This window comes from Triticum aestivum, chromosome 2A (assembly GCF_018294505.1).
Source record: "Triticum aestivum cultivar Chinese Spring chromosome 2A, IWGSC CS RefSeq v2.1, whole genome shotgun sequence".
Taxonomy (NCBI): Eukaryota; Viridiplantae; Streptophyta; class Magnoliopsida; order Poales; family Poaceae; genus Triticum; species Triticum aestivum.
Window position 1 is genome coordinate 707,433,750 of NC_057797.1, and position 6,567 is coordinate 707,440,316.

The window sequence follows — 6,567 nt, forward strand, 5'->3', positions numbered from 1 at the left end:
CATGACACCGGGTGAACCATTATTAGCAACATTAACCCCGTGTAAATTGTTTCCAGTGGAGTTAGCTTACGTACTGTCACACTTGTTTATGGACCTTCCGTGGTGGTTGATCAGGTTACCCCCATGGTCAACGCTCTTGGTTAGCAAAAAAAACGCTCTTGGTTAGCAGGTGGATAATTACTCTATTCTTGTTGAAGAACACGCAAGGTGAAGTGTGATGACGAATGTTCTCAAAAGGACCTTACGGTATTCGGACCAACCCATTAAGCAGCGGTTGGTCTTTTTATGTCTTTCAAGGTCATTTGTGCCCATATATAGCAGAAAATGCTCTAGCCTTTTGTGCGGTTGGTCACTTGCTTTGTTTCATCTGCCCTATTTTATACCTTCTCCGTCTTAAAATAACTGTCTAAGCTTGAGGTACTTATTTTTAGACGGAGGTAGTATTATTTTTAGACCCCTGAACGAAGCGTTTTCTTCTCGCTAAGGCGATACCCAAAGCGACTAGGGTTTAGCCGGGCCGCCGGCGGCCGCCTTCGGGGCGGCGGCGCGTGCGCCGGTTTCTCTTTCCCAGGACGGCGCCGCGGTGCTGTCGCTGGTCTCTCGTTTCTCTGCTACGAGTCTCCTGGTGCGTGCACCCTAGATGGTCGTAAGCAGATCTGATTCTGTTGATCCATCGTATTCTGCATGAGGAGCATGCATGCGTGGGTCAGGCTGTTTTTCTGAGTGGAGGTTTGTTCCAGCCTATGCGTGACTGGAATTGTTGATGTTGCAAGTCGTCGGTGTTCTCTCAACCGGTGTACTCCCCAGTGTGAGACGGAGGACCGCCGATCCCGATGAATCTTCTTAGTTGGAACTGTCGAGGAGGTGGGAATACCCGGACAGTTCGAGAGTTGGCGACTATAGCACAGTCGCATTCTCCCAATATTGTGTTCTTATGTGAAACTAGGCAAAAAGAAGGAAAGATGAAGAGAATAAGAAATCGTTTAGGCTTGAAAGGATTTGCTGGAGTGGATAGCGATGGATTAAGTGGAGGCCTTGCCCTCTACTGGCATGAATCATTTGATGTCTTGGTTCTGGATAAGGAAGAGAGGTACATTGATGTGCTGGTGCGGACTCAGGCTGATACAGAACAATGGCGCCTTACGTGCGTGTATGGTGAACCCCGACTGGAAAATAAGCACATTATGTGGACAAAGTTGCAGAATTTGGCAATAGTTAATGATCTTCCTTGGTTAGTAATCGGTGACTTTAATGAAGCCTTGTGGAGTTTTGAACATATGTTTGCAACACCGCGGCCGGATGCACAGATGTTGGCGTTTTGGGATACATTGGAAGTGTGCAACCTTGTGGACCTTGGCTTTTCCGGTGTTCCATTCACGTATAATAACAAACGTCATAGTGCAGCAAATGTACAAGTTCGGTTGGACAGAGCAGTAGCGACTGCGACTTGGCGGCATTTGTTTGCTTTCTCGTCGGTGGTGCATGTGGTCTCGCCTTGTTCTGACCATGTTGCGCTGCTACTCAAGGGTGAGCCGGACACGGGTCAAACAACCGTTCGGAACCGCAGATATGAGGTGTTCTGGGAGCGAGATGAGGGCCTCCCAGATGTTATAAAAGATGCTTGGTCCTCTGTTGGAGCTGTTTAGAATATGGCGCAGTTGCAAAAGGCTTTGGAAAAGACTATGGATGCACTCCGGTTATGGAGTAGGAAATTTGGTAATATTTCGAGGGAACTTGCAAAATCACGTACACAGTTGGAGGAGTTAATGAGTATGAATGATAGACATGATATCAACATGGTAACTGACAAGATGAATGAACTAATTTATCAGGAGGAGATGATGTGATTGCAAAGATCGCGGATAAACTGGTTGAAGGAGGGTGACAGAAACACGAAATTTTTCCAGAGTAAAGCGGTTTGGAGGGTGAGGAAAAATAAAAGACGTGAGCTTGTGGACAGTATTGGCATTGTGCATTCGGACTTTGCAATGATGAGTAAGATGGCTAATGAATACTTCCAAGGAATTTTTACTGCCGATCAGAGTCTTGATGCGGGCCCTGTCCTGGAATTATTGGAACGGAAAATTTCAGATCAAGATAATGATATGCTTTGTAAGCCTTTTTCAGATAAAGAGATTGCGGATGCGCTGTTCCAAATCGGGCCCTTGAAGGCCCCAGGGCCAGACCGGTTCGCGGCGAGGTTCTTCCAGCGCAATTGGGGTACGGTTAAGGAGAGTGTGCTTACTGCCGTCAAGGATTTTTTAGGACGGGCATCATGCCAGATGGAGCTAATGATACTTCTATTGTTTTCATACCAAAAGTACCAAACCCAAAAAGCTTGCGGGATTATAGACCTATAAGTTTGTGCAATGTGACTTATAAGGTTATTTCCAAGTGTTTGGTTAATCGACTTAGGCCTTTGCTTGATGGTATAATCTCTCCCGAACAGAGTGCTTTTGTACCGGGAAGATTAATTAAGGACAATGCACTAGTGGCTTTTGAGTGTATCCACTATATAAAGCAGGAAAAAGATCCTACAAAGAGTTTTTGTGCTTATAAGCTAGACCTATCTAAAGCTTATGCAAAAGCTGGGTTTCTCTCAACGATGGGTGGATTGGATTATGTCATGTATCACATCGGTGAGGTATTCTATCAAACTTAATGGGACCCTCTTGGATTCATTTGCACCGACGCGTGGGCTTCGGCAAGGTGACCCCCTTTCACCTTTTGTTTTCTTGTTCGTGGCTGATGGACTATCTGCTATTCTGAAGCATGGTGTAGCCACCGGGAGTATTACTCCGATAAGGGTGTGTAGAAGAGCTCCGGGGATTTCTCATTTTCTATTCGTAGATGATACTATATTATTTTTTGAGGCCTCGCGTTTACAAGCTAAAAGAATTAAAGTTGCATTGGAACTATATGGTGCTGCCACTGGTCAAAGTCTGAATTATGATAAATGTTCTATGTTGTTTGGTGAGTCTTGCCCTCTGGATGTGAAAGAGCAAGTAAGGGTTGTGCTGGGGGTCACGAGTGAATCTTTTGAGGAAAAATACTTGGGGCTCCCAACACCGGAGGGACGAATGTCAAAAGGACGTTTCCAGAGTTTACAAATGAGTATGACAAAGAGACTAATTCAGTGGGGCGATGGTCTTTTGGCTCAACCAGGCCGTGAAGTCCTTATTAAATCGGTAGCCCAAGCGCTACCTACATACCTCATGGGAGTTTTTAAGTTACCATTCTCTGTATGTGATGACCTAACTAGAATGGTTAGAAATTTTTATTGGGGTGCAGCTCATGGTAAAAGGAAAGCTCATTGGAGAAGTTGGGATAAGTTGCTGCAACCAAAAAATAAGGGTGGTGCTGGATTCCGGGACTTCCGTTTGTTTAACCAAGCTTTACTAGCCCGACAAGCTTGGAGATTAATCTCCAACCCAGATAGTTTGTGTGCCCAAGTGCTCAAAGCAAGATATTATCCTAATGGAAGGCTAGAAGATACAGTGTTTGCGGGTAATGCGTCGTCCTCATGGCAAGCTATAAGTTATGGGTTGGGATTACTCAAGAAGCGTCTGGTATGGAGAGTTGGGAATGGAAAAAGTATACGGATCTGGAGAGATAGTTGGATTCCAAGGCCTCACTCATATAAACCTTTCTCCCCACAAGGTAGATGCAGGATCAGATTTGTCTTGGCCTTATTGAATGAGAATGGCGTCTGGAACTATGCGATGCTGATGAAGTTTTTTGCTATGGCTGATGTAGCAGAGATTATGAAAATCAATACCTCACCAAGTTCAGAGGATGTGTTAGCTTGGGCGCCTGGAAGGTTTGGTCAGTTTTCTGTCAAAAGTGCTTACGATTTGGCCTTCGAAGAGGCTCATAGAGAAAGTGATGTATCTTCAAGTAGTATGCCATCTGGGGCACGCTCTTGTTGGAACTATATTTGGTCTTGCAAAATTCCACCAACGGTTCGCAACTTTGGGTGGCGCGTGGCCACTAATTCTCTGCCTACTTGGCAGAGGAAGAACGGAATTGGGATTGAAACTACTGGAGTATGCCCAATATGTGCAAGAGAAGTAGAGGATACTTTCCATCCTTTCATGGTTTGCCCCGTGGCAACTTTACAAAAAGATGGCAACGGTGTGGAATTTACCAGAGTTGCGTTCTATGGTGAACTCTGGGAAAGAATGGCTCCTTCAGGCTTTGGAACCGTTGGATCACCTTGCAAGATGTAAGCTACTAATGACCCTGTGGAGAATCTGGTATATTCGTAATGAAATTATACATAATAAACCAGCCCCTCCACTTGATGTCTCCGCTCTTCTTCGGAGCTATTTGGACTCAATTATTGGTCTCAAGATGAATTCAGAGGCTGATCCACGCAAAGGAAAAACTGTCATCACATACAACTCGGATGCCGGTTCCAGTTCTGTTCCGGCCGTTGTACCCTGGAAACCTCCTACCCATGGCAATGTTAAGCTGAATACGGATGGATCATTCGTGTCAGTTGGAGAGGCTGGTGCGGGTATGATCCTCAGGAATGAGACAGGAGCTATTATCTTTTCGGCATGCAGGAAATTACATTCGTGTCAAGATACGTTGGAAGCAGAACTCTGTGCGTGCAAGGAGGGTCTCTCGATTGCTGTTCAGAGGTGTAATTCACCTATTACCGTTGAGATGGATTCAATCAATGCGGTGAACTTAATCCGCAGTAAGACGGTTGATCGCTCCATATACGCTCACCTGGTGCAAGAGATAAAACAGTTAGCTGGTACTGTTAGTGCTTGTATTACTCACGTCCCCCGCTCTTGTAATGCAGCTAGTGATAGGCTGGCTTCTTATGCCAGGATTAGCAATAGAACGGTGACTTGGTTGGTGTCCGGACCGCTTGAGGTCCTGGATATTGTTGGTGAGGATTGTAAGAACTTTATAACTGAGTAATACAAGCTGTTTTTTCCGCAAAAAAAAAGAAAGAAGCAGCAGTGCAATACAAAAGGTCAACATTCAGAATTGCTATTGATGCAAAATAAAGACAGTTCTTTGGGAATTTTGCAACAAATTATGTCAGTACTTGCCGAGACGAGAGGCAAAGCCAAGAATCATGCACAGTTCGACGAATGTATTCGAGATTTAAATCAGGTAGTCTATGGTGCCTTCTGCCTTAGAGTGCCTTCTAACAAAAATTGCGGCAAACGGGAGGGAAACTTAGATAAAAATACATTTGCTGGTGGACGGTGGTTGAGAATCTATTCTTTTGCAAATCCATCGTCCGTATATGCAGGGAATCAGCCGGTGTGTCCATGCCCACTACATGAGGCCAACTTCACCGCGCGACCCCAAACGGACGTCCGGTTTGGCCGGATTTTACCCCTTTGAGGCGGCGATGCAGTCGCCCATGTCCCCGTTTGTCCGTTGAGTTGTGGGTGCGCCCAGTGCACGGCCGCACCCCAAATCATGTCCAGGGTGAACGTGATTAAAAAAACAACAAACTTAAATAAAATGCCTAAAAAAGTAAATAAACGTACTTAAAAAACTTAAAATATATATAAAGGTCATGGCCACAAAACGGCCTAGTTTCATGCCGCACTTACACGGCCCAGTTTCATAATTAACATAAAAACAAAATAAAAAAACCGCCCGCGCGCTGCTGCCGCACCCGTCCATGCCCTGGCCGTTGCCGTCGCCGTCTTCAGTGGCCGCTGGTGTCATCGTCGTCGCTGCAGAGGTCGACGTAGTCCGGCGGCGTCCAGAGATGGGCCAGCGGTCCGCGGTGCACAGGGGCGGCGGGCTGGAAGGTGGCCGGTGCCTGCACCACCTCCTCCCGAGGTGAGGCATCGCGCTCCGGCGACCGCAGCGGCGTGGGGCACCAGTTGCCCCCCACGGCGGCCGCCATCTGCTCCGCCGTGCACGACCAGGTCCACCCCTGGCCCACCAGGCCCGGGTGGAAGGCGGCCACCGGCGGCTCCTCCGTCACCTCCTCCTTCGGCTCGGGGATTGCGACGTCGCCGGCCGCAGAGAGGGCCATCGTCTCCTCGAGGCCCAGCCATTGGCGCTCATCGTGCGTGTACACGGAGTCGTCCATGACACGCGCCATGATCCGGGCCTCCTCCTCCGCTGTCATGCGAGGAGGTGGAGGTGGCGATGGGGAAGGCGACGGCGTGGGCGTCAGGCCGTGCACCCGCGTACGCTCGCGCACCTCCCAACGTGGCCGCCGCGGCCCCGACACCGTGTCGGCGAAGTACGAAGCGCGTCGCACGTCGTGCTCGTCCTGGAGCCAAGTGTCCCACGGGACGGAGTCGGGGGCGTACCTCTCGTCGTGGAATAGGTCATCGGGGAGGAGGAGGCGGCGGCGCTCGATCTCATCGCGCCTGGCACAGCCGCTCGCTGGCACCGGCGGGACTGGGACTCGGTCCGCGGAGAGGTGCCAGTTGTTGGGGAGGTGCACGTCGCTCCACGGGACCGGCGTCCTCATCTCCCAGTACCGCCAGCACACATCGACGGCCAGGTACCGCCGGTCGCGCTCGCCGGCGGCCCTAGGCGCGATAGTGAAGGGGGCAAGCGTGGGGGCTCGAA